Source organism: Ovis canadensis, chromosome 4 (genome assembly GCF_042477335.2).
Source record: "Ovis canadensis isolate MfBH-ARS-UI-01 breed Bighorn chromosome 4, ARS-UI_OviCan_v2, whole genome shotgun sequence".
NCBI classification, from domain to species: Eukaryota; Metazoa; Chordata; class Mammalia; order Artiodactyla; family Bovidae; genus Ovis; species Ovis canadensis.
In genome coordinates, this window is record NC_091248.1 from 103,378,269 (window position 1) to 103,388,001 (window position 9,733).

Here is a 9,733-nt window from a genome sequence, read left to right on the forward strand (position 1 = left end):
ATAGTAAAGTCATGCTAATGAAGACAGTTAAATAAAGTCATACCTTGTAGACAATAAACTATCAGTGGTGTATGGTCTTGGGTTTGCACAATCTAATTGTGAGGACCAATTTGAAATTCAAGAGGGAAATGATTTAAGTAAGGACAGGTAAAAGAAACAGGACTGATGTTGAGTTCTGAAATGACGCTCATCCTCAGTATGGGTAAAGGGTGGGGGAAGGGGAGGGAGGTTGATTAACAATTCAGTAATACCAGATCTGTATACTATATATTAAAAAAAAAAAACAATTTTTTTTTTCTTGGCTATATCTCACAGCTTGTGGTATCTTAGTTCCCCAACCAAGAACCAGGGATGGAACCCAGCCAGGTAATGAAAGCAGCAAGTCCTAACCACTGGACAACCAGGGAATTCCTGTATTCCTATATTTGTGAAAAATTTGTATGCATATTTCTACAGTTTCATTTATTTTATATAATCTTTTCTTTCTTAATTTCTTGTATTATATACTAAAGTTCCAAATTAAAGAATTTTTTTCTATACATTGCTTAAACAGAGGTGATTATTATTGCTTGTTGCCAAACACAGAAAGATTGAATAATAGCTCATAAACTTTTTTGAATATAACACTGTTAGGGAATCATCATAGAAACCTGCCCTGTTGTTCTATTATTAATATATGTCTTCTTTTTAAAGCTGCTTCTTTTTAACTGTATTCCTTTTACTCTTCTAATATTTTAACAGGGGAGTCACATAAGTATCAGAAAAGTTTCTCTTTGTACTTCCTCCTGCTGGCTTTTTTATGTCCCTTTATATTGTTAATTTTAATTTCAGCCCTTCTTTTTTGTCCTGGGAATTTCTTGGAGCTCCTAGTTTATACCAGGAAGGCTGACAGTGGGATTTCCTTGAGTGGGGCTCCCAAGGAACAGTCTTGGAATAAACTCTTTTAATTCATAAAGCTTGAAAAGAAAGCAGTAAGTTGTTTTGATAAAGCTTGCTCAAAAAATAAAATTTCACCTTGAGCAGTGTCAAATCAGAAATACTTCCTGTGTATAATCTGTGCCTGCCTGCATGTGCCTTGCCTTAAGTGCACCAGGGAGACTATTTTCCCTACCCCAGTTAATTCCCTTTTTTTTTTTTTTTTTAAGGAATTGGCTTCTTTTGAATAATAATCTTCCCTTACATTGATTAGTGGCTTATTGGTAACATAAATGATCACAGTTAATGGATACCACCTCTTGAGTCCTTTCTTGGCAGCTGTACACTTCACATATCAATACTTTGTACATTGTTTCTCTTATTTTTGTAAACATATGTTAAAACTAAGTTGCAGAAAATTTGCTTCTCCAGTATATCAGCTAATAAGCTAAAAGCCAAGCTGTGAAGTTGTTTCCATTTGAACCTAAAGTTCATTTGTGCTATACTGTCTTACTTCCTCTATTTTCATATTGAAGCCATCTCAAATAAGTTGAAATTGCAGGTTTAATAAGAAAAGAGATCCATTCTGTTTATAGTTTCAGCGGGTATTAATTTGCCGATCCAGTGACTGGTAAATTAACTCCACCCTAGTTACTCTCTCCCTTTTGTTATCATGCTTTTTGTTTTAATCATCAATCTACACAGTCATTTTTTTATACTTTTTTTCCTCTATGTAATTAACTTATTTATTTTACCCTTCTTTCCTTCTGGGTTCCTTTACAAATTGGTAAATGACTATGAGGCTATGTGGAATGGGTTACTATCTGGTGCTTATGCAAGAATAGATGGAGTTAGATAATAGGAAAATGAGTATGGAATGCAAACATATTCCTGTGAGTGCTTAGTGCATGTTTTTGACTGAGATTCAGCACTACCACTTCCTGCTGTTGCAGTTGCTTCACCCCTGTTCATCGTTACTCTAATCTGGGGCTTTCTTGGCAGCTCAGTGGTAAAGAATCCGCCTAGCAATGCAGGAGATGTGGGTTTGATCCCTGGGTGGGTAAGATCCCCTAGAGTAGGAAATGGCAACCCATTCCAGTATTCTTGCCTGGGAAACGCCATGGACAGAGGAGCCTGGTGGGCTATAGTCCATGGGGTCACAAAGAGCCAGACAGGACTTAACGACTGAAGAGCAATAGCAGCTAAATAGAAACGTATTTAGGGGAATTCCCTGGTGATCCAGTGGTTAACACTCCCTGTTTACAATGCAGGGGATGTGGGTTTGATCAGTAGTTGGGAAACTAGGATTCCATATGCCTCTCCATGTGGCCAAAAAGAAACAAAGCAAGCAAATAAAAATGTATTTAAGTGTGTTTTTTCCTCCTCCAATAAATAGCATTGGAACACTTCTGAGCAATATTTTGTGCTATGTCTTGGACATACAGAAATGAATATGACAAAGTCTGTGTCCTTTTGGACTTTATAGTGTTTTACAAAAGATATAGTTGTCTATTTAAGAAATCAGAAATAAAAGTAAAAAAAAAATGTATCACCCACGATACCACAATCCATGGATAACTACTATTAATACTTTAGTATGGAGCCTTTATACCATCACCCAACATTATACTATCACAACATTATTGCTATTGCTATTGCTATTGCTAAGTCACTTCAGTCATGTCCGACTCTGTGCAACCCCATAGATGGCAGCCCACCAAGCTCCCCCGTCCCTGGGATTCTCCAGGCAAGAACAGTGGAGTGGGTTGCCATTTCCTTCTCCGATGCATGAAAGCAAGAGGTGAAAGTGAAGTTGCTCAGTCATGTCTGACTTAGAGACCCCATGGACTGCAGCCCACCAGGCTCCTCCATCCATGGGATTTTCCAGGCAAGAGTACTGGAGTGGGGTGCCATTGCCTTCTCCTATCACCCAAAAGAGGTTATATTATGCATTCCTTTTGTAATTTGTAGTTTGCTTTGTCACTTACTGACTAGGAAGTATCTTTCCATCTGATAGTCTGCTACATCGTCAGTAATGATGACAGAGGATTCTTTTGTATAGATATTCCATAATTTGTTAAGCCAGAATGTGGAGATGCATTTAGCCAGTCTCCAATTTGGGGCTTGTTAGGGTTGTTTCAAAACACTTTTGCTGTTATGAGCTTCTGTCTGACTATTATCACTTTTACATTATCTTTTAAATTTATCATGATCATCTTTTTCATGTAGCCATGTTTATTTACTTAGGATACATTATAACATCCAATTGGAGGGTCAAAGTTAGGCACATTTTAAGGCTTTGTTGATTGCTATTAAGTAAGTCTCCAGAAACCTTGCTGAAACCTTTGAACTTTTGTAGAATAAATATTTCCCTCTGATGGGACTAGGAAGTCATGGCTGCTGGGAGGTTGGCCTTATGGTAGAATCTTGGTTTTGAGAATAGATGTTTGGGGTGTGTCATACCATGGGTTGTACTGTCTGAGTGGATGGTAATAAAGATAATCTTTGAGAAAAATCTAATATGATTAAGTAAAATATAAATGCATTATTTTGAATGATATACAGTTACTCCCATCTCTCCATATTTAGATGTCCATCACTTATCTCTCCCTCTGAAACAAATTCTTCCTTCCCCACTCCCTTTCTTCCATTTTTGTACACATAAAAAACCTCTGTGTCAGAGATAGCACAACTAAAGCATGGTTTTTACCTTCAAGCAGCTCACTGTCTGGTGAGAGAGGTAGATAAATAGAGACTGCAAGACTGAATAATAACTGTTATGACAGAAAAATAACACTAAATCTTTTGGCTCACCTAGAAGGGAGATCTGACTCTTAACTGGGAAAAGGGTCTTCTTGTTCTCCCACTATACTGCCTTGATTCATTAACATCTCTCAGCCTTCATATTCAGTAGTGACCCTTGTTGTTGTTTAGTTACTAAGTTGTGTCCGACTCTTTGTGACCCCATGGACTGTAGTCTGCCAGGCTCCTCTGTCTATGGAATTTTTTGGCTGAGAATAGTGGGGTGAGTACCCATTCCCTTCTACGGGGGATCTCCCTGACCCAGGGATCAAACCTAAGTCTTCTGCTTGGGAGGCAGATTCTTTATCACTGAGCCACTTGGAAGCCCTAGCAGTGATTAGGCCTTGCCTGTTTCACATTTTGGGCTCCCCAGGTGATCAGTTGTAAAGAATTCGCCTGCCAATGCAGGAGACACAGTTCAGTCCTCCCATGGAGGAGGAAATGACAACCCACTCCAGTATTCTTATCTGAAAAACCCAATGGACAGAAGAGCCTGGCAGGCTATGGTCTATGGGGTCTCAAAAGAGATGGACAGGACTGAGCACGCACACACATTTTACCCTTCAATGTCTCTTGTAAACATTTTCATGGTTTGTTGCCTGCATTCCAATTTCAGTGCTGTTAGCCCCATCTAGACCTCTACTGCGCTGGCCAGGACTCTTCCAATAATCCACTGACTGACCTACCAGCCCAAGTTTCTTTATCCTCCTCCAGTCGACCTTGGATACGGCTATCAGCACAACCTCCATCTACTTTGAAAATTTCTTTGCCCTGGTCAAAAACCTTCAAATGATTTCTGCAATTTACAGCAGGAAAGTTAAGCTCCTCCACTATCAGGAGGACATAGTGACCCATTTTTTCAGCCTTGTTTATTCCACTCACCTTCAATAACCTCCCCAAGAGCCCCTCTTATTTCAGTAAATCCCATCCATTCTCTAAGGCCTGAGCATGTTGATACCCTCCTCAGAGCAAGGCCTGCGTACACCTACCCAAAGTATTTCAGTTGCTGAAAAGTCACCATAAAGTCTCATGTCCTGCTCTGTTAAACTGAATTTTTCAAGACATCTCATGTCTATGTTTTGTCATTTTGAAAACTCATTTGACTCACAAATATTGTCTATGTTCTTGTAGCTCCTAGCATAGAAACTTACACAGAGAAAGAGATCATCTTTCTTTTGGCATCTGTGGATTCTCATACTGTTTGAAATGAACTGCTATTTTGGCAATTCGCAAAATTCTTTGATTTGTTGTTGTCAGTTGCTAAGTCCTGTCTGACTGTTTGCAACCCCATGGACTGCACCAGGCTTCTCTTTCCTTCACTATCTCCCAGAGTTTGCGCAGATTCTTTTTTTGTTTGTTTTTTTTGCAGATTCTTGTCCATTGAGTTGGTGATGCCATCCAACCATATCATCCTCTGTTGTCCCCTTCTCCTCCTGCCCTCAACCCCTTCCAACATCAGGGTCTTTTCCAATGAGTCAGCTCTTCATGTCAGGTGGCCAAAGTATTACAGTTTCAGTCTCATCATCAGTCCTTCCAATGAATATTCAGGGTTGATTTCCTTTAGGATTGACTGGTTTGATCTCTTTGCCGTCCAAGGGACTCTCAAGAGTCTTCTCCAGCACCACAGTTCGAAAGCATGAATTCTCTGGTGCTCAGCCTTATTTATGGTCCAACTCTCACATCTGCACATGACTATGAGAAAAACCATTCTATGTAAATAAAATCTAGTTATGTTGATATCAACTAGGTCATGTGTGTCTTGCCTACTCTTACATATTTTAATTTAACAGTCAGAGCTAAAAACATCTAACTAAGCTCCAGACAAGCTCTTCTTCCATTTCTTCACTCTTTCCTGCTGCTAAGGAATTCTAGGGGATTATCTAGAGGATGATCTAGGCGATCATTGCTTCCCTTCTCAGTATCAAGCTTTACAAATCCTTCTATAATGTAACTATCTTACCTAGAAATCTTTCTGTGGGAAATTATAAGGGATAGGATATAAAGGAAGCAAGAAGGGGAAGCACAGGGAAACATGCAAAGCGAGTGTGACTGTGTCTGGCTCCTCCCACCCTTCCTCAGTCTTATGTATGAGGCAGACATAATTATTGCAGTATTCTTTCCTAGTAAGTCTAGACTCTGCCTTAGAATTCTGTATAACAGAGTGATATTGGAAGACATCACGAGGCCACAGGAGTTGGCAAGAAAAATGAGTCCTACTTGGCATTCCCATTCTAGAATGTATATGGGATATTGATTTATCTTTAGGGAGATTAAATATATGGAAAGCAGCATTTATACACTTGAACTCTCATAATTGGGATACTTGTTTTTTTCTACAAAAGTTCTCTCCCTTCTAAGCAAATCTTCACAGTAGAATTTTTTGAGATCACAAGTTTTCCTAGTACACTACATGTATTGTCTGAGTTACACATAATTATTTTTGAATATAGTGTGACATAAGGTGAATTCTTATTTGTATTTAAGGCTAAAAAAATCATTCTGAAAGCCAGAATTTAACAATTAGCAAACAAGTGAGTTTGAATTTGTGTAACATTCTTAAACATTCAGCATTAAGTTTCTTCGAACCTTTTAGAAATATCATCATATGTTTTACAGCAGGGGTCCAGTCTCAATCACTACCATTATGTGTAGACACAGGGTTTTGTGGGTTTTTTGCATTTGTATAATACTTTATACAATGCTTTCATATTTATATCATTTGTTCCTTGAAATAATATGTGATAGACAAGACATACCATTTATTGACAGGAAAATTCCAAAATAGGAAAATTGTATTTCAAGAATTAAAAGAACTCTTGGCAAAGCTGGGTGCAAGCCTAGATGATTTTGTACTTAGCTTTTATTAAAAAACACTTAATACTTTCACATCTTCAACACTTAAAAGGTACAGAAAGCTATGCAGAGAAACGTTCCCTCTGACACCTGTCTCCCATCCACTCATTTCCCTTTGGGACAATATTATTAGTGTGAGTCCCTTGGCTGCCATCCTGAGATATTTTATGCACAGACAAGTGACTAGAAGCCCCCTTAACATTTTTTATGATGACCTTAATATACCGTACACTTTTTTCTACACCTTACTTTTTTCACTATTAACTTTGTGTGTTTCTTCACTGTTTGTGCATGGTATGCATTCTTAATCTATATATAAAGAACTTATCTTTAGTTTTTGTTTTGAATGGCTAGATACTATGTCACTGTTTGAGTGAGTCATTAATTACCCAATGAGGCTCTTACGATGGTCATTTAAATAGTTTCAAATCTTTTGTCATAGTAAAAAATGCTGCAATATCAAAGCCTTGAATATGTCTTTCACTTGTAATCTCACATGTGTGAAAGATGATATTCAAGGCTTTGATATTATATTATATGTATATATATATAAATGATAAATTCCAAGAAAGGATGATATATGTGTAATTTTGCTAGCTACTGCCATATTGATCTCCTAAGTACATCAACTGCACTCCCACCAGCAATTATAAGTGGCCTATTTCACACAATTTAGCCAATCGTGCTTTATTACACTTTTTGATGTATGCCAATCTGATGGGAAAAAAATAGTACCTCATTGTAGTTTTAATGTTTAATTATATTATAACTACAGAGGGCATTATATTAAATATAGGAGAATCATTTGTCTTTCCTTTTCTGTGAACTATCTGTTCATATCCCTTTCCATTGGGCTGAGAGGCCTTTTAAAATTTATTGGCAATAGTTCTTATTTACTAGAGAGATTCATTCTTTGTACAATGCACAAGACTTTTGGGTCTAAGTTTCATGTTCCCACCACTATATTAAACAAATCACCCCAGGAGGTTATTTCTTCTTTGAAATTAACTTACAGCATTGAAGAATTTCTCCTTCTGTCTAATTTTCCCTGAAGCATCTTTAGGGAACATTCCCAAATCCTACCAGAATAATTTTACCTGTAAGAATACTCCTTCTTACCAAGAGGCATTTCCCTTTGCTGGATTTTTTTACCCAAATATCTGGAAATGAATTAACATATACATTTTAGAATTTCACTGTAGCCTAGATCTCCTTTCTCAATCTGGGTGTGTGCAATAGGAAGCTGCACTCTCTGAGCTTTCTCTTTCTCACACCTACCCAGCGGCACTGGTCCCACTCTGAATTTACCTCCCCAGGAGGGTCCACCTCTCTGGTCAGCAGCTCCACTGGGCCTGTCCCAGAAAGAAACAGTCGCACCACTCTTTCCCATGGCCTCCTTGTCCACAGGAGAATTTTAGTGGATTATGGTTAACCAAATACAAATTCTGAAAACATAAAGAACAGATTGTAATAGGCAAACCCTTTGTTTTCAAGTTATTCATGTGGCTTTTCAGCAGTCACACAAAGCCCTCTTTGTCTTTGAAAAACAGAAAGAACCTCCTAAGTCACCAAGTATTTAAATCTCTTCAGTATGATGGGTGGGCTAACGCGTGAATCCTGGCCTGGTACAAAGGAAGTGCTGTGCAAAACTCATTCTCAAGCCACATATGCTGCTAAATTTGCCACCATCAACAGTTTGAAGGTAAAAATCTGAGAGGGGATTAAAAACTGTTCAAAGATTTACAGTGGGAATAATTCATGTAGCTGGGGACTTCACTGTAAAGAAAGACATGAGGACCCAGAGTTATTGAGTCTGCCCGAGTCTTCAATGTACTTTAATAATGTGTTTCTGGGTCATAAAATAAACATGGAAAAGATGGTTCCAAAGTCTTTATCTGGGGAGAAGGGAAAATAAGCACATATAGGCTAGAAACAAAATAACACTCTAGTCAAATATATTCTTATTTAAAGTAAAGATGTGCTCTTTTCTCTCTTTCCTCTGCATGGTATTATAATTTAATAAAAATTTTTTAAAAAGAAAATCTGATTTTTATCTGTGTGGAGTGCCTCTGGAATGGTAAGAGAGCTAGGCGGTTTTCTGAAGCTTGGTGATAGTGAGCGTGGCCTCTGCCATCAGATTGCTTGGACTCAATCCTAGTTTAGCTGCTTCCTTTTTGAATGACCTTGGGTAAGCCTCTCTCCTCGCTTGTCCTAGTCTCGTTTCTCACTTCGAAAATAGGGATGACAGTGTTGTTATGAGGATTAGGTAAGATAACGTATACGTCCTCGTTATGATTTGGTTTTGTTTTAAAAGGCAGAACATTCAAATATTAGTAGTCTAAACAAGGGGCAAATTGTTTTTCTCTTATGAGTAATTTCCAGTAGATGTCTGTGATCATGTGGTATTACACAGTTTCTGGTACCCAGGTCCTATCTCATATGGTTGCCCTACCATGTATGCCTTTCGTTCCCAAGTATTTGCCTATTTTGTCTATTGTAGCAATCTTTCTTTAAAATTTATTTATTTTTAATTTAAGGATAATTGCTTTACAATATTGGTTTGATTTCTGCCATACATCAACATGAGTATTTATTTATTTTTAATTTGGCTGTGCCAGGATCTAGCTCTCTGAGCAGGGATCCAACCCCGGTCCCCTGCATTGGGAATGCAGAGTCTTAGCCACTGAACCACCAGGGAAGTCCTTTGTCTGCATTCTAGCCATCAGGAAGGATAGAGAAAAGACTATTGAAAACACTTCCATTCCTAGCCCTTTGGTCGTAATTTAGTTGCAAGATGATCCATCCCTATCAACAAGGGAGATTGGGAGGTATAGTCTTTTTCCCAAGCAGCTAGGTACTGTTTAATATCCAGCCAAAAAGCAGTTCTGTTAGTATAGATGAAGGGGAATATTGCTGGGGAGGGAGATAAAGAGGACAGGTATTTCAAACCAGCTAGCAATTTCTCCTATTGGGTACAAAATGCTTAGTACAGAATCTAGCAATAAATAAAAGTTCCTATGATTGCTATCATTTCAAATGCCGATCTGCATGTCTAGGATTCAATCAGCTCCTTTTACCTGGGTGTTCCACAGGCACTACCAACTGAAATTTCAAAAAATGAAGTCATTGCATCATTCATTATTACACACTCAGAGGATGTCTG